Below are 20,130 nucleotides of genomic sequence, written 5' to 3'. Positions count from 1 at the left end.
TGGTACAATGTGTCCCGCCAGGTCCTGACTTCAGGCGCTGAGGCTGCAGGACCCCCGGCGTCTCGCAGTATTTCCCATCTTCACAAAAGCCCTGGGAAGGGGAGCTGGTGGCCCTCCCCACCCCAGTGAGGTCTGGGACACAGGGATGAGATGATGCTTCAGACACGCCCGGCCGAGGAGGGGAGCCCTGGTCTTCCAGCCCCTCGTGCTGTGCTTGGGGCCCAGAGTTTTCACCCTGGCGCACAGCCCCTTCTGTGCGATCGGCATCACCTGCAGCGACGGCAGGGGCTGGTCCTCTTGGTGCCACCCATGGGGCTTAAAGCGGGAGCTCTGTCACCTTGGGACTCCTTCCGATGGACCGTAATATAGGTTTATTTTTTAAATTTGTCTTTATTGTTGAAAGCATTCCAGATGTCCCCCTTTTCCCCCCATTGGCCCCTTCTACCCAGCACCCCCCCGTCCCAGGCCTTCCCTGCACGAGTGTCGGTGCCCATGGGTTATGCATTTATGCACAGACACCCCTTGGTTAATCCCCCCCCCACCCCCTTCCCTCTGGGATCCCTCAGTCCGTCCCATGCTTCTGTCTCTGGATCTATTTTGTTCATCAGTTTGTTTTGTCCTTTAGATTAGATTTAAAGGTTTGTATTATTTTAAATTTGTCCTGTTAGAAGGGAGATAACATTGTTGTGCATTTTAATAACTTTCTAATAGTTTATTCTGCCCCTAAACAACTTAAGCCAGTCTCTCTTCTGCTCCCATATCGCAGGTATGTGCGTGTCTATGGCAGATCTGTTTCCCTCTTTAAAGTTTAATTTCATTGTTTTAACAACATAAAGTAATTTAAATGTATGATAGAGATAAGTTGATTTAACATATATCAAGTTCAATAATTAAAATGACTACATTAACCTGTGTAATTTAAACCCTTTCTCCAAGCTTAAATTAGGATTATAGTTAGGATTCATTATTAGGGTTAAATTTTGGGACTTGATCATATAATAACATAAACTTATATGATCACATATTGCCTTTTGAAAGCTTTATGGTTAACACCGGAATCGCTATTATGGTTATTACTCTTGTGATTGTTATTACTATTGTGAGATTATTTTTAAACCAAAGATTCGAGAGATTCTAATGATAAGGTACTGATTATGTATCTCACAATTTCACTAATTGAGGTATGTGTGAAATTTGATGAAATATAGTTAGGTAGATGTAATTAGAACCGAACTTTTCAAAGAGAGTCAAAACAATACATTTTTCTAGAAGAAACCCTACCAATGGCACTTCCTGTGATGGGAAAGTATTCATTTTGGGGATAAAAGCCACCCAGGTTTTACTGTAGTTACTAAGCTTTAAAATACTCTCTTCCAAGGCCGTTTTCAATATTTTCCCTTCAAGTATACGTTAACAGAGGCCATTTTTAAAATGTATAATAAAATAGGAATATATTTGAGGTGCATATTAATATTTTATTTCTAATCTTATCAAATAATTAAGTTTAAAATGAATGGCTCCCTCAGATCACCAGATTTATGGAACATACGTATAATTCAGTGCCGAAGGAATTTGTCATTAAAAGGGCAATTTTGGTTGGTCAGGCTATTTCTTTAATCCATCTGTCCAAAATTTCATTAACTCTATTGGCAGTGAGAAAACCTCCACCAAGTTCTTAAGAACTAAGAAAGGTTTATATTCCTTATGTATTTTTTAATTTTTAAATGAGGAAGCCATAGAACAGACTTTGTTAGGTTTTTCTCTATTTTGATTTTGTCTAACATTTTAATCCACTTAAGTTTAAAATATTTGAATTATTGCGGCAGATGGTTTATAGTGATAATTATTAAAACAATACTATGAACACTTCCTTTAGAGGTGTGATATTTTGAAGTCTTTGGACCTAAAAGTTACTAGCCAAATGGGCAACTGCCATCATTTTTATAACACTGCTTAGTATAGTAAACATTGATGTCTGAAAAAAACATAGTTTTAATGTATTAATATATTTAATGCATATATTTAACATATCTCAGTTTGAATATATTTCTCTGATCAATCTGCCTCTTTATTACAATCAATTCAAAATATATTTCAGTGTTTTCGAAGTCCTGTGTGCAGGGCATCTTTGAGAGTCTAAGGATAAATGGAAAACAATGCACAATTTATTCCATGTTCTTTTTAAAAAAATCAATTGAGCAAGAGGGTAGAGGGTAGGTCAAAGAGAAATGCATACACTTTGTATAAAGTATACATTAAATAAGAAAGAAAATATATTTGAAAAGGACCGCATGACAAAAAAAAACTATAGCCAAATAGTAAAAAGAAAAGAAATTTTAGTGCAAAAGAATGAAAGTAATACATACTACAAATGCCCTAAATCTGTGATGCATGAACTATATCTGGATCATCAACAAAAAAATAGGTAAACAGGATCAGTTATAGAATTCATTAATATATAGCAATATCCTGGTAAATCTAAAGAAAAAATGTTCCCTGTGATTCTTATGTCTATTAAAAAATCTTACAGTGAGGCCCTCACGCAGGGGGTATTTAACGGGTTAGGGACCATGAGCTCTGACATGATCCACAGTGCAAATCGCAGCGGTTTTCCTGCGGCGTGTTAACGTGCAGGGGCCGCCGGCCGGCTCCGCTTGCTTGGTAAGGTGTCGTCTTGCACATGCCGGAGCGTTTCCAACAGCTGCTGACTGGGCAGTTTGGGTGGCTGGGACAGAGTGCCGTGTCCCGGGTGGCTGAGGCAGGAAATATTTATTCCTTACGGTGCTGGAGGCTGAGAGGTCTAAGATCGAGATGCCAGTGGACTCGGTGTCGGTGAGGCCGCAGCTTACGGATGCCTGTCTCCCGGCTGTGTCCCCGCAGGGCACAGAGAGGGAGCCAGGCCTCTGGTCTCTGCTGGTGAGGGCGCTGATCTCACCGAGAGGACCCCCACCCGCCTGACCTCAGGGAGCCTAATTACCTCCCAAAGCCCCCCCACGTTAATACCTCCGCACTGGGGCTAAGGCTTCAACGTAGAAATTTGGGAGGAATCAGGCATTCGGTTAATTAGACCTGTTCAAGAACGTGGACAGTGACAGTCTGTTTGTGCGCTTAAGTGAGAATACTCATTCTAGTGACTGCTCTAAAGTCATTAGGAAGCTGATTTTATATTTTTATGTTTTAAATATGGATAGAATAATATGTTCTTTGAAAGCAATATTTCCTTTATAAATATTTTCTATAAAATAAGCACAATATTTTCACTGTATTCCATCACACCTCTGATGAGCATCCACATTTTCTCTTCACTGAACACCCAGTTACTCTTTGCGGTCCTCTTCATGTCATATTATATAAGAAAAAAAGAAGGGTGAATATGCAGGAAATTTAGAATGATCTTCGTATATTATGTTATGAAAACAACTGTGTAACGCTCTGTGGTGTGAAAACCTGAAATTAATATGCTCTGCAAAAGAGCAGCATCATTCCATTCTAAGTGTGTAGTTTCAACTAAAAGCTCACCTCAATTTTAAAACCATGTTGTTATCATTTTAAAACTGTGCAAGATAACAAATGGAAACAGACTCATCAGTAGATTTCACTTTCATTAAAATAAAAACAGTTGTATTGTTTACATGAATATAATTACCATAAAGTTATAAATTTAGCATGCTTCAATGTGTCACTTGATTTTATTAATAATCTTTAATTTTATTAATAAAAGGCTGCCGTTGAAAAGAAATATGGGAGAAAGTACCTGAAGGCTGGCTGTATAAATGTATTGCAGTTAGGGAAACAATACTTTGAATTACATAAAGTATCCTTCTAATACCTTGTTCTGAATTTAATACCATATTAATAAATTTTCCTTCAAAAACATGCATATGTTTTTAAACAACTATTTATTCAGTGTTAACACAAATGAACAATAAATTCTTTCTAAATGATGGTGTAAACAAAGAAAAAGGGAACATATTAAGGAAAACTGTAGTAATTCAGAGCAGTTGTGAGGAAGATACAGCACTGAAAAGGGAATGGACATGGCACAGATAGTAATGGGAAAGAGAGAAAATGCTTAAGAGATCTGTTCAAGCTCAGTGTTTCTTCCTGTGTAATTTGCATTAATTAAATTTTCTTCCAAATTATTATGGCCTGTAAACTCTGTATGAAAGACTAAAACACAACTCAGCATCCCTCGCAGCACAAGGATCAGGGTGGTTATACACATGCAGCGCTGTCGAGGGAAATGCCTTTGACATTTTAAAATGGGATAAAAGGCAAATTCCTCCGTAATCCTCACTGAATTTAGGCTTATTTGAGCTTAACAGAGGCTTGACATACTGCAGGAAAAAAAGGGAAAGGAATTAGTACAAGGTTCATATATTTTGTAAAAAGAAAAATAAAGTAAAACAAAAAGTAAAGACGCAAATACCAGTCTTTGTAATGCACCAGCGATTATTTCCTTAATTGGATAAATAACTTTAAGCTGAATCCAGTACAAGATGCTTTTTGACACAATGTCAATTTTCAGTTTGCTTTCAAGTCTTAATTAGATTCATATTTTGCTGTGCAACTTCTGTTTGAACAATTGAGACGTTCCTAAGCTCTGAGACATGCTTGTTGGCAGAGTGCAATTAAAACGACTGTTCATCTTCTGTCTTACCTGCAGCACTGCTTCCTCAGGTGACAACGTACCAGTGCATGATCAGCAATGGTTTTCATTATTAAACAATAACTTATTTTGGAAATTTACTTCTATGTACAGGATTCGTTTTTGCTTAATGAGGAAGATTTTTTAAAAAATTTATTTGCACTCGGTCCCTGGAAATATTAGATGGAGAAATGGTGAAGGAACCACTGATTGTGTTGGAAGGAGAGAGAGGCCTGGGACTGATGAGATGATGATAGCTAGTGTTGATTGGCATCTGTGTATATATGCCAGGCACTGGGCTAAGCAATGTACATCAAATTGACTGACTGGACCCTCACAATAGTACTATGGAGTATACACAATTATTTTCAATCTTCAGAGGTACTCTAAGGATAAGAGAGGCAACTAACATAACCAAAGTCATAAGATAGGAAATAGCAGATGCAATAACCAAACACACCAAATCAAGTCAATGCTCGCACAAGTGATTGTGTGATTACACTGTCTGATTGCACAAGGAAGAAAGTGCGCTGGTCTGATAACTTGTGGGTAAGGGGGGAACCCCCAAGAAAGGGGTGTCAGTTGACATCCAAAGAGCAAACAGTGGTGCCTGGTCACCAGGCTATTGTACAGCACTATTTTAAACACTATTAGTGTCTTTCAGAAAATTAGGAACACCAAAAATCTGGAGACAACAATTTGAGATGCTTCCTTGTACATCTTGAAGATGAAATAATCAAGAAAACGGTATGCAGTGGGAAAGGGAAATGAAGAACATAAGAGAATATTCCAGATTCTATTCAAGAGTCTGGAATGGGATGGTGGATAGTATATTTAGGGCATTACTTAAAAATCCCATATGACCAGGACATAAAAATCGTGGGATGAGTGTAGCAACATGAGATTGGAGTAGCAGGAACCAGACACTCACAGCTTGACCTCGCTCTTTGTTCTGGGAGCAGGGCAAAGCCCCCAGCGGGTTTTAGACAGGCGGGGTGAGATATAATCCCGCCTGTGTTTTGAGGAAGATCACTCTGGGGGCAGTGTGCGCGGGGGGATGCGTGAGTGCCCAACTAGGGCAGTAAACGCTCGGAGTAGCCTGGACCGTGGAAATGGAGAGAAGCCCGCCGTGTAATGGCAGGTGTAGGGGGCTTTCGGCGCCTCGCCTGGATCCAGCCAGCCAGCGTGGGGGCCACCTGTCCCAGGTCCCAGACATGCCGAGGGCCCTGCTCTCTATTCAGAGTGTGCTCTTGCCATTCACGGCGCTGTCCCTTTGTGGAGCGGGCTGGAGGAGCTAGGGAGGTGATGGCCCAGAGCAGTCTTTACCCAGTGACAAATAAATGGCAGCCAGGGGATACGCGGCCAGACCCTCCCTGCTCAGGGAGGGGAGAGAATTTGGAGGCGTGTGGTATGTAGTCTGCCAGAGGCTCTGCGGAGGGATCGAGCCCCAGTCACCTCCCCAGTGATACGTCCACTGTAGGCTCTTCTGCCCCCTCTGACTGGCCTCCCTCGTGGGTTCCTGGGCGCTCTTCCCAAGTGGAATACCCTTGCATCCGATCTTGGCTTTAGGGGCACCATTGCTTGGAAGCAGTAGGATTCTGTGATTTACTGGTTGTGGCGTAGCAGGAGGAAAGGAAAAACTGATGGCGACCCCAGTTTTCGTCCTTTACAACAGGATGGATGTTGAGCCCCGTGTTTCACAAGGGACCATGAGGGGACGTCTCTTTTTGGAGGAAGCCCGTGAGCGCAGCGTTGTAACGTTCTGTTTGATTGCTGGTGGAGACGCCCGGTAGGAACATCAAGGAGGTGAAGGTTTTACAGGAGCATAGGTCGGAGCCGTCGGGATCTGAGAGTCAGTGGCATGCATGTGGCGACAGAATCGTGGGCACAGCTGCCCAGGCCGAGAGCGCACGGTCACCAAGGCGCTGGGGAAGCAAGAGCAAGGCCACGCTGACCGGCCCGCTGGAGAGAGTGGGCTTGTCTGGGGGGGGGGAGCTGGGGAGTCCCACAGGGGAATGGGCTTGTCTGAGGGTGGGGGGAAGCTGGGGAGTCCCGCAGGGGAATGGGCTTGTCTGAGGGTGGGGGGGAAGCTGGGGAGTCCCACAGGGGAATGGACTTGCCTGAGGGTGGGGGGAAGCTGGGGAGTCCCACAGGGGAATGGACTTGCCTGAGGGTGGGGGGAAGCTGGGGAGTCCCGCAGGGGAATGGACTTGCCTGAGGGTGGGGGGAAGCTGGGGAGTCCCGCAGGGGAATGGACTTGCCTGAGGGTGGGGGGGAAGCTGGGGAGTCCCGCAGGGGAATGGGCTTGTCTGAGGGTGGGGGGAAGCTGGGGAGTCCCGCAGGGGAATGGGCTTGTCTGAGGGTGGGGGGGAAGCCGGGGGAGTCCCGCAGGGGAATGGGCTTGTCTGAGGGTGGGGGGAAGCTGGGGAGTCCCGCAGGGGAATGGGCTTGTCTGAGGGTGGGGGGAAGCCGGGGGAGTCCCACAGGGGAAAGCGGGCCTGTGTGATCGCACAGGAGCAAGAACACAGTGCCGCCCCGCGCTGGGAGCCTTCCCACAGAGAGCGGGTTGAGGGGCCCATGAGGCGGCTCTGTTACTAATAGCTGCTGAATAGTGAGGGGTTCCTCAGAGTCCCTGATGCCGTCTGAGGATTTAGTAAGGGATTTCCTCAGAGTCCGTGATGCCGTTACTCAGAATGCAGGCTCTGGCCTCATGATCAGGGCTCACCCAGGACGCTGGGCTGGGCGGCCGAAGGAAAAACGCATTCTTTCTCCGAGTCATCTAGAATGCTGTTGTGTGAAGCCACTTATGTTTGAAAGCGGGGCTTGAGCATTTCTTTGACCCGACATCCTTAGGGAATTTATTGAACCCTAAATTCGGGATCTGATTTTTTTCTTAACGCTTTTTAAACTGATATTTCAATTCTACCCATATTTTTGTAAATGAAACCAACCAACTGGCAAAATCTGTGGGAGATTTTACATAGTTTTTCTTCTAGTCCTCAAAGTATAAAGGTGCGTCCAGTCCCGTCTGCGTCTTCACAGTCTGATGGGGCTTGTTTGGGCCTCTGATGCAGTTTAGATACTTTCCTCCCATTGAAGATGCTTTTGTTATGTGTTTCTTCTGTCTAAATCATGGCCAGTTATCAGGGATGAGAGCGTTTCTGGGTCTTCCTTGGCATCTTCAACTAACGGAGCCAACAGTTTCAACGATGGTCGTAAGCCGAGTCGAATGCTGCACAGCACATGCCTGGTTCGCCGTCCGGTGCGTCCTCTTCAGCTCCGCAGCGGGACTGCAGCTGGCTGAGAACAGAAGTTGCCTCTCTGGTCGCACCAGCGGACCCACTGAGGGCTCTACCGCAGTCAGGTTAGATCTGGATCTCATCAGAAGTTCTCATGCTCTTTGACGTTTAAGCCCAATTACTTACATTCTCTCTGTCTGAATTTCTTTATCTGTAAAGAAAACGGAGAGGATAATAGTACCTCCACCAAAGGAATTTCTGGGGAAGAAATTAGGTAGTTTACACAATAAATTTACTAAAGTGCATATACATACTATTTTCTCAGTAACTGCAATTGGTAATTTTGAGATACACTTCCTTATTGTAAAATTTAAAAACGATGTTGGGACTTTTAGGAAGGAAACATTTTAGTATTCTTTTATTCATATTTATGCATAAAAATATGTATTTAAAAGATTTCATGTTCAGAAATCTAATACCACTATTGTTATGCGCTACTAATCCTGGAAATTAACCCATGGCTTTATGATAAATCAAGGATATTCAGCAAATTGTCCATAGTTGTGAGAATATGTATTTTTCCTAATGAAAATTACCTATTGCAACTAACACCAAATACTAGGTAAATGAAGAAGAGAATGTAATTCTAATATGCAGAAGATGATAAAATATTTCTATAGTAAATGTGGTATATATTTTTTAAAGTTATTTCAAAGCTTCAGGACACTGACAGATACTTGTGATGAAAGGAATCAAGCTTGGTTGATAAATAAATGGGATTTATAAAGGAAAACAGCACAATTCTCTTACATCTCTTCAATTAATTCTCAGAAGTTTAAAGATTCGTCATTAGCATTCTTCACAAAACATCGAGATAAATATATTCAACAGTATCCACATGTTAAACTAGAAAGGCATCTAATTGCATTTTAATTTTATAGTATTTGAGGGAGTTTGATTAATATTTTCGATCAAAGTTGAGCCAATTTATAGTTAAATTAGCTTGTTCTCTGGCTGATTCCTGGGGGTCACACATTTGCTTGATTTAAAGACAAATTCACTAAAATGAGGTAAGGTATTCATTCCTACCGCACAACTTAGCGCTGGCGGATTTAGTATCAATAAACCATTTAGTTCTGCCTGACATCATGTTTTTATTTAAGTACCACAAAATAAATCATGGCACATAATGAGGGCAGTTCAACAGGCACACGTATTTTGTTTGTACTTATTTGTTTTTGTTTTTCCCTAATTGCTTATGGCTTTTGTCTAAGTGTAAATACAAAGTGGAAGAGGGTGAGAGACGTGAGTTTAATTTAGCTGCACGCGTGGGGTTGGGTGGCATGGTAGGGAGTAACCAGATAGACTGGGGTCACTTATTACTCTTGATCTGAGACCGCGCCCAAGGTTAAAGACCTCCTCAGACATGGTAGAATTACTTCTGTGTAACAGCTTTCCTAATTTTAAGACCATAGTTCTTTCCAAAAACATAAGAAAGATAATTAATGTGCTTAAAGAGGCCCATACTAGGAATATAAATTGTGAGTTATTAATTAAGAGAAATAAGGTTATATTGTATTGAGCCCAGTTTCATGACACTACCAAATTTTTCATCAAAGATGTTCTGTTACATGAGTATGGCTATTACTCAAAGTAGGCATTCATAAATATTAATTACCTGCTAAGTTTGTCTTCAAAATCTACTAATTAGGCAGTGATACTCCTTATTTCAAATTGTAGTTTGACGTTTGGCCTTCTTAATCTCTACTCTTAGTTGGGAAGTTATCAGAATCCTAGACTTGTGAAGAAAGTGAGAACCTTACCCAGCAGAGCTGGAGGGTAGAGTGTGTACTAATTCTTTTACTAAAATTAATAAAAAGTTATGAAACTTACCTGATGATAGTTCAAGTATTTACTGATTGATATGTCAATTGATTGATTGATTGATTTTCAAAAGAATATTCTGGGAAGGGTTCTATATAGACTTCTGTGTCTCAGGGTTTCATTGAATCGGCTGAGAGGCCAACTTAGTTCTCTGTGTGAGCAGGACTTGAATGATTCGCTGAGAATTCCAGTGGCAGATATTTTGGAATGGAAGGCGGCTTAGAACTGGGGAGGGAGAGAGAGGAGGTTGTGGAATATAAAGTGTCCAGGTTTTCAAGAATCTGGTAACTGAGCAAGGGGTAAACAGGACAGATCTCAGGCTGCTCTTCACGCCCTAAGGTAAATGAGCACACATCTTCCAAATCTGCCGAGTTACAAAGCAGGACGTGCCACAGCTTCCTGAGAAGTTCAATGGGAGTGAGCTGGGCACCCTCTAGAAAGCCCAGGCTGCACCTGCTCCTGAGGATTTTATTGTCCTGGGGACGCATGTTTCTTCATCAGCCACCTGTCATTAAATGTCTACCTCAAGGTTGGCCTTTTCCAAGAACGTTTATACACATTTCCTTTCCTTTATATGTACGTTATAAAATATAATTGTAAAATTGTGATTTGGAAGTCTTTAGCTTCAAAACATTTTTTTTTTTTTTTTAAGACTATAGGAAAGTAAATGTTGGATGTAGTCATTTGGTTTAATTGCCTTCTAAATTTGCATCGGACTGTGGTTTAACTACGGTGCCTACAGTTGAGTACTTCAATCATTTGGAAATTTTTGATCATTTAAAATCACTATTAGTATTTTAAATCAAGATTTCAGAAATATTTCTCTATAGCAAAGTAACATTAAAAGTACTGGAAATACTCTATAAAAATATGGTCGCAGTGTGTGACTGTTTTGGACATACTGGAATAGAGCGTCCTGGGGAAGCCCAAAAGGAGATCCCCAAAGGTATAGGGTTGAAATACGGATTTAGAAACGGTAGCTCGATACCTGGTAACTAAACTTTTGAATGATCATGTGATAATTAAATGGAATCTGAATTCGGAGAAGTTGAAAAGACCAAGAATATTGCATTAGGAGAAGTTCGGGAGAAAACTTCTATTTACAGGGTTAAGTGGGAAAAAGGAGCCCATGAAGGAAGCTGAAAATGCAGGCCCCGGGAGTTATGAAGGAGCCATAAGAGAGTGATGCCAATTTGTTATGTGGCTTAACCTTCATCACAGTTACATTGTTCTTGATGACTAAGATCATTAGTCTAATAACTATAATTAGTTTTAATTATGCAAAATGGGAATGTAATTTAATGTGTTTTCTATTTACTGTTCTCAATAGATCTCATTAATAGTGTTTATGAACAAAGTGTTTATCTCTGTCTTTAGACCATCTCTAAGGTCCTCCGTCTATAAACTTAGGATGCACATGAACTTTCGCTGTATTTAGAATCGTAGACTGGCTCCTAGAAATGCCAAGTGACTTGCACAGAACTTCGCACATAATAGTTGCTGAAAAAAATCCAGGGTTTTTTTTTTAGCTTAATACTTATTTTATGGAAAAGTAATTGAAGCCGAGGAATGATCATCCAAGAAGTTCAAAAGGCCATCTAATGTGGAGCGAGGACTGAAATCCAGAGGCCGTTATTTCTTAGTTCATCGTCCACGTTTTTTTACCAGAATGTTAACAACACTTTCTTTAGGCAATTAGGAATATTTACAAATTAATATGCCTTAAGTGATGCCAACAAAAGCTATTAAATGAAACCTACCTTTTAATTTACATAAGTGTACATTAGGCCAGACACTCAATTTAAGGTCTTTGCATTCACCTAATGAGCTAGTTTAGCCTTTCATACATTTAGGTGGCTCTGATCTTCAATAACAGCCCGTCTTCAGAGTCATCAATAAATCGCAGGCTGGGCTCTTTCTTAAAGACTCTCTTAAGTGCTTAAAACGATAAGATGCTGCTACTGCAAAATAGATGGGCAATGTTGTGTTTCTATTTCTCCTATATAGATTCTATTTGTGTCTGTATCTTTACATGTACTGGTAAAATCAACTTTAGGAGCATGCAGGATGAGGGAGTGGGAGACCCAGGACATGAAAAACTCGCTAAACTAATGCCATCGAGGACCACTTGTTAATCTGCCCCCATTTCTTCTCACGCCTGCCCCAGCTAACACGCAGACACGGTGTGCATTTCCCATGTTCTGTATTACTTTCTAAGTGTACTGAAACTTGTATTTTGATTATATGGTTCTTTATAAATTAGATAGGATAAGATATGAGTACTAGGGATCGCTAGAAGTACCTGTTAGAATTCCGCCAATGGTTGTTTCCTACCCTCCCTGTTTGTGTTAGGATGTTTATAACACAAGATAGAGCTACATCCACCCTAAAGAATAATGTTTCTTTGAAACTTGTGCTTGTGATTTTAATTGTTTTTAATGATATAAATTATCTAAAATAGTTGAAGTTTAGACTACTACTCAAAAATAGTAGAAAGCAGAGATATTTTGCACGTTCTTAAGATTCTTGATTCTTCAAACATTATTTTAAAGTAATACTTATTGATAGAGGGAAATAAATATAAATGTACAAATGCCAGCATGTTAGCAATTGTGAATAGTGCAGTGGGAAACAGAAAGTTGTCACTCAACTATTTTTATAAATAAGAGAAAGGTTTGCGAAGAGGCACTCTGAGACACTCTAACTTTATTAAAATATTTTCTAAAGGTACATATGTATTTGGGGGAAAACTCTGAAAGCACATGCATTGGACAGATCGTTCTGCTTGAACATTTCTTTGTTGTACAGAAAAAATAAAATTTACAGTCTAGTCAAGTTTATTTACTTACAAAAAATCAAAACAAGAGGCTTGGTTTTTATACTTAAGCTGAAAGCATTTTATAAACTGCATTTTATGTTTATTACGACAAGTTCCACAAATGTCCAAATACTTAAATGCATTTTCTAGTAAAAATACATGATAAGAGTGCTGAGTGGGAGTACTCTAAAGTCTGTTGCTTTAAACATAACATATGTAATAACATCAATGTACGTGATATCCAAGCCAGACTAACCCAACTTCATGATCAGGGTGGAAAACGTCACACAAAGTGCTTCTATGCTGCAAAGTCTCTAAGAAGCTTTTGAGCTTCCATGATCTTTTATATGATCTTTTAGAAGGTAAAAGAAAATAAATGTGAATATTGAAAAATAATATAATATCCTATCTTCTGTTGATTCCAATAATCCATAAAATAAGACAGGTAAAAAATTCTGGAATATTTCAGGTTGTAAATCAAGTTTATTTTTCATTGTGTTCGTGTAACTTGTCTGAGAGTAGTTATCAAGGAAAAAAATGAAAATAAATGAAGCAAGTTGATATTTAAAATGGAACAACTCAGAAAATGGTTTGATAAGAGCTATAATCCAAATGCCATTGATATCAAATTCTTCAATTTGTACTATCCTTTGAAGTTCATGTCATAGATAATACCTGTGAAACATGTGGTGAATCAATTATTCATGTTTTCCTAATTACTGGGTATTTATGCTCATAAATTTGCTATATTTACCACCGTGGAAGGACTGTTTCTGGTAGTCTCACAACATAAAATTGTCCCAAAGAATCAGACGTTCTAAAATTTTCAATTTCTTGTGATTTAGTTATGCTTATAAATAAATTCATCTGCTCTCCACATGTAGAATTTCCTTTGAAGGTAATAATTTGGGGTTGAAAACATTCCCTAAGCTCCAGAAAAATACTTACTGCCATTTAAACAGAAAGTTGATTTTGTAAAGAAAAGTTTCTTACTACGTGTCAGGAAATATATTTAGAAATAAATATTCTACAGATGTGATTTACTTCCTATGTGAAAAAGCTAAGTCGCAGGGTCGATCAAGCTGTCTCACTTCTCAATGTGCTTAACTTGATGGTATTGAGTCTCTGTGATCCCAAATGTCAGAGCCCATGTCAAACCATAATGAAATTTGAGATTTGGTGTTTTGGGGTTTTTTTTTGAATTTTCTTTTTAATGTTTTAATTAAGTCTCTCATATTATACAGTAATTATATCTTGACTAAATGAAGCATAATCTCAAAAGCACCCCTAGAACATCAGCGGTCAAAGATGTTTGTATGGAAAGATGAACCTGTTTTCCAGGCTATCAGGTGTCAGCCCCCCAAATTAAGGAAGAGCTGCTGATGGGTTTTCCTGGCCTCAGTTTAAGGTGACAAAATATTTACTGAGCATATAACTTTAGCCTAGAACTTAATTGCTTTGGGAGAAATCTTGAAGAATGTTTAAACTAATCAATCTCTGGACTCATAAATCACAATATCTACATGATGTGAATTTTTCTAAAAAACTTTCCTAAATACTCTTTTGAAATTGTAGGGAACCCCAAATCTCTCTATAGTGCAGATGGCATTCTACCAGCAGAGGAAATGATTAGATTAACTACTGAGTTTATATCAGAATTTCTTAAATTTTGTTTATTTTGAGCTTGTATCAGGGAAGTTGACTAACTCAAAGGGACCAACACATTTTCTTATTAATCCAAGATTAACTATTATCATGGAAAAGAAGATCTAATTCTATGAAGCGTGAGACAAAATGATACTGGTTTTAGACCTTTCCTTGCCTTCTGAAAGCCACAAAACTTTTGGATTGTGACTAAAACTACCCTATATAATGATTATAAAACAATGAAATTGATTCTGAAACTACCCAGAAAAGTGTATCATTATATATTAGAATTATAAATCACACAGAAAAAAGAATAAAGAAAATAAGGGAAAGGAGGGAGGAAGGAAATCTGAAAAAAAAAAAAAAAAAGTACCAAAAGGAATTCACTGTTTTAATTTTTTGGCCAAGTCCATCCAGCAGAATTAACATTTTATATATGTAAATATTTTCCAACAGTAACAAAACTATTTATTACCTGAATATAGAACTTATTTTGCCATATACCATAAAGAAATTAGAGAATCACAGGGACTGAAAGTCCAGAAGCAATAGAAGATAAAAATTAGATATTTTGCTCCATAGATTTTTAAGTTTATACGTCAAAAAAAAGTGATCTCAGAGGTTTCTTCTTGCGTTGTGCCTCTATGGAATTATAATTATTAGCAATCAGAACACTATTAGTGCTCTAACTAACAAGTATTTTTACATGAATTATTTTATTTCAGCCTCAGAACAACTCTATGAGTTGGTACTATGATTGTCACACCGTGTTTGATGAGTGGACGCGGTCACACAGCTCACCAGGGCTGCCGCCAGGACTCAAACCCATACCTGTGTGGATCTAAGACCCAGGCTTTTCTTAAAAATAATTTAAATTAAATTTATTGGGGTGACATTGGTTAACAAAATTACATTGGTTTCAAGTGTACAATTCTATAATACATCATATGTATCTTGCATTGTGTGGAAGTCAAATATATCATGCTTTTTATTTTTATATTTTGATGAATATATTTGTGTATATATAATTAAAATAATTTTTGAGGTAAAATTCATAAAACATAAAAGTAACCCTTTTAAAGTGAACAGCTCAGTAGCATTTACTGCGTTCAAAGGCCCAGAGCCACCACCCGCGTCTAATTTTGCATCTGTGCCCCCGAAGGACAGCCCCCCCCCGCCCCGGCAGCCGCCCACCTGCCCTGTACGGTGACAGTCGCCGCTCCGGGTGTCCAGCCCGTGCACACGGGGTCACCGGACGGCATGATTTACAAAACGGAGGCGCCGCTGGGCTCAGGTCCGAGCCACGGGCCCCGAGGGCAGCAGCCGTGCGGCGCCCCGGCCCGCGGAGCAGGGAGCCGCCTCGGGCGTGCATTCTGCCTGCTGAGCGCAGCGCCCAGGGGTCCTGCTTTGCATCTCCAGCCTACGGTTTTCACCTCTCATCGGTTATGTTGTTTTTGTCTCTATCTTTCGAACCCGCTTACTGCGAGACTGTCTCAGATTTATCTTCTGCGCTACTGACAAAGTTTTCTACAAAATCAACTCTGACCCCAATAAAAATGTTAATTTTGTTACTGCGCTTTAAGTTTCTAAGCAGCTAATCCTCCCGTTGTTGTTTTTTATTGATAGTCACTCTGTGTAGCTTCCTGTTCCCGTTTCCCGAATGCCATAGTACTTCGCCTCTATCAGATGCTAAATAATTTTCTAAGATATTTTTAATATTTAATGCGCAAATGTACAATTCAAAGTGAATACGTGTTTGCTGCAGTCATCTAAATGCAACAGATAGGAAGATAGAACTTAATTTTAACAGAATTTACAGGCATCACTTACAACTAATAATTATTTTACCTCTTATTTTAATATATTGAATTAATATTCTTACATAAATTGTTCTTACAAATAGTATTTTTATCCAAGTTGTTGTAAACATTTGCATGAGAAAGTGGGACTCTTGAAGACACTGTAGCCCCAGCATGCGACCTATATTTTCTGTGATAGCAGCTCACAAAGGGCTCTTAATAACAGGTTTTGTAACTTTTATGACATAATCGATTATCTGTCTTTTTAACTTATCATAAAGTTATTCTAACATCAGCCTAATATCAAAGTAAATAAACCTGTCAGACTCAATGATGTCTATTTTCTTAACACATATAATCTTGCTTCAACTGTTAACCTATGTATTTTACCTATAATCAAGTTATCATTTCAACTTTTATGTTTATCACCAATACACATTTTATTTGGATCTTGAAATTCATAGACTAATCAACAAGTTAGATGAGTAGTTTTTATATGAATGAAGAAAGGTTCAAGTCATAATTTATTTAACAGGAAATTTAAGTCAGCGTGAACGAAACTGACTTTTCTAGAGTACTGTAAAATAAACATAGGATTTCATAAGTGCTCAAATTATTTTCAGAACATCAAAAGCTATCTGTTCATACAATAAATGGGATTTGTGACTGTTATAAATGTAGCTCTTCTCAGTATAATGTACAGTTTAAGATAGGAAGACACAGCAATACTGAGAATGTATGATTTTGTGATGAATGCAGGCCTGTATGTACTAAGTACCAAGTAGATAATTTAGTTCAAATAAAAAATCACTTTCTTTGACTGTTACTGTCAACTCAAATTAATCAGATAGTTACGCAGCTTTGGTTTCACAACGGGTATCTGTTCAAACAGAGACACTGAGAAAGAAAAGTCTCATCCGTCTCTTTTATTCTTGACTATTCTGTGTCGCGGAAACAATTGGGCGGAATCTCCCTTTCTCATGGCTGCGAGGGCTGACTGGGAACAGGGCTCCGCTTTGGAAAAAAGGTTGGGTGTGCGCAGCAGAATGGTGGTGAAATGGAGAATGTTCTGACAATTAGATTCAATCAATTAAGAGACAATATACACAAAAACAACGAGCACACACAGATCAGTCTGACCCCAGTGGCGTTCCATGCTTATACGTGACTGAAGATAAAAATATATCTTGACACTAGGAATTAAATGATCAGCAGTTAAGCCAATGTAATTGATTTTGGTGTCACTCTGCGGCATTGTGTTCCTATGTTACAAACCTTTTACTGGAATGATTATTAAGGGAATATCATTGTTCAGTGGTTCCAGGGCCACTGGCCATGTAACACAGAGTGTCAGCATTACAAGTAGAAAGGTGGTTGGTCGTATTATGGAGACTCTTCTTGCCATGACTGAGCAGAGTGCAGACTTTCACGTGACATGGCTCTGCCTTGAACCTCGGGCAGGGGAAATAATTTACTAGGCGAATATTTAATAAGGCCCATTGATATGATTAATGTTGAAATATTTAAATATCAAGAGAAGAAGTCTTAATCCTCTACTGACTTGAAAGATTCCAATAAAATGATAGTTAAAGACATTTTTTACGCTTCATAAATGTTAAGTGCTTGACATAAAGAAACTCAATTATAACAGAAATGAGTGTGATGTTCTAGAATCAGCTGACAGGCTTCCTTTAGGCAACATTCTTGTTGGCGCCTCTGGGGGGCGTCGTTACGAGGAGCAGGCGGGAGACGGAGCCTCGGGAAGGTCAGCGTGGAGCTGTTGCTGCCGTGGGCAGAGGGCAGCCTCCACTTTAAAATTCAAATAAATGACCCGCCAATAGGCTGGAGACAGAAATCCATAAGCAGTAAGGAAAACTGGGATGAGTTTCAGATTCCAAATTTGAAAACAGAAGCCCAGGCCTGGGCAATAAAATAAGTTTCACACATTTTCTAAGAATTGGAGCCCTTTTCAAATTTGGATATATCATCATTATATAATACTGATAAACAGTGTTCTTCAGAAAATTCTTGACTTTAAATTCATACATCAGTGGTAAAGGAAGGCTGAAAATCTAGGAGTTCACCTCCCATCTCAAGAATCTGGAAAATCAGCAGAGAAATCAGAAGGGAGGAAATAATAATGGAAAGATCAGAAATTAGTGGAAGTTCATTAGGACAAACCCTGAATGCGTAAGAATAAACATGATGTTTATAATCTTTCATAAATCAAACCTATTTCCTCTCTCTGTCTCCTGGGAAGACCAAACTCCATAGCACCGAGCATCCCCAACACTAAGATCACATTCTCCAAATGCCATCGACTCCTTCTGCATTGTCCCCTCTCATGTCCCTTCACCCCACGCCTCCCAAAACTGCAAAGGGAATCGGGGCTCTTTAGAGAAACTGGCTGATACCAAGTCTGGGGCAGGACATGTGTTCAATGAACGTGGAATATCGTGGCAAGTGAGCTGCCTAAGGTTACAGTGTTCTTGCAAGTTCAGAGGAGATGGCAAGAGGAACTAACCATTGGGGAAAAATGAGGAAATGTGAATTTCAGAAAGGATAATACCTATGATGAATTGAAACACATCCAAAATTTTAAATCCCTGAGTTCACAATTGTCACTTTTGTGACTGTTAAGGGCACAGCAACTCAACATTTTGAAAACTAGCAAATAAAGAGAAACATCAAGCATATTTCCTATATTACCTCAGAGAAGCTATTATTTCCTGGGAACATTTCTATTTGAAAAGATATTCCACAAAAAGATTAAGAAGGGATGATAGTTTACCATTTTAACTCCTAATGAAATAATGGATCTAGAAATGATCATTAATGACTGCGAGCATCACAGGGGAAAAGATAACCACTTGTTGGAAGTATGGAATACCATTCTGGAAATATTCTTGCCCAAAAAGACAAGATTGAGGCTAACTCTGCCTACACCTGACGACAAATATATGCGAAACACAAGGAACAAAAGAGCATGTTCAATGATAAACCAAGGATGCTGTTGACAAAATACAGATTGTAAAAAAGTCGATAGGATAGCCTACCTGCTTTCTTCACCAAAAATACATTCTAAGGGGAAAGTAAGGAGAGAATGCGGAGCCTAGAGATTAAAGGGCACTTCAGAGAAAGATAACTATATTATGTCATCCAAACAGGGATCTTTGACACTATGTCATTACTATTTAAGATTATGCTTGGACAAAGGAAATAAACAGGATGACACCATGCATCTGGGTCATCGGACTCTAAATAAGAAACATAAAAACCTATGGACTCTACAGAGCGCAACTGTTTGGATTTTAAAATTTTTAAGAAGAGAAGTAGCCCGGCCAGTGTGGCTTGGTTGGAGCCCTGTCCCATACACCAAAAGGTTGTAGGTTCAATTCCCGGTCAGGGCATATACTTGGGTTGTGGGTTCGATCCCATCGGGGCCCATAAGGGAGGCATCCTGTCTACGCTTCTCTCCCACACCAATGTTTCTCTCTTTCTCTTTCCCTCTCCCTTCTGCCTCTCTCAAATCAATAAAAGCATGTCCTCAGGTGACGATTGAAAAAAGAGAGTCAACAGTGGAAATATGATCACTGGTTTTGTATTTGAGACATTAAATAATTATTGTTAGTCATTTAAAGTATGCTAACAGCATTATGGTTAGAATTTTTAAAGAGTTTATACTTTAGATGATACATAATAAAATACATATTAAAATATATAATGTCTTTTGCTTAATTAAAAGTAAGCAAAGGGGGGTTAATGGATGGAAGTACATGTGTCACGTAATTGTCTATGAATCAATTCTTCTGACTAATGGAGTTTATTATACTATTCTCTCTACTTTTGTATATATGAGAATATTATTAATAGAGTTATTTATTTAAAGATTTCATTACCAACATGATGATTATTGCCATTGTGTTTAGAACTGAGCCTCAATCCAGTAAGTCAAACTCTAAAAGTCGAAGCAGGGGCCTTACTATTTTTAATAAACTTTCTACCGATTCAAAGCACCCCAATGAAATAAAGGATCTAGAAATGACCCACTATTGTGAGCCTACATCATCCAAAATTAGTCTTCCGTGAACAAAA

Source organism: Miniopterus schreibersii (genome assembly GCF_964146895.1).
Source record: "Miniopterus schreibersii genome assembly, chromosome: 2".
Classification (NCBI taxonomy): Eukaryota; Metazoa; Chordata; class Mammalia; order Chiroptera; family Miniopteridae; genus Miniopterus; species Miniopterus schreibersii.
Note: the sequence above shows the minus strand (reverse complement) of the source record.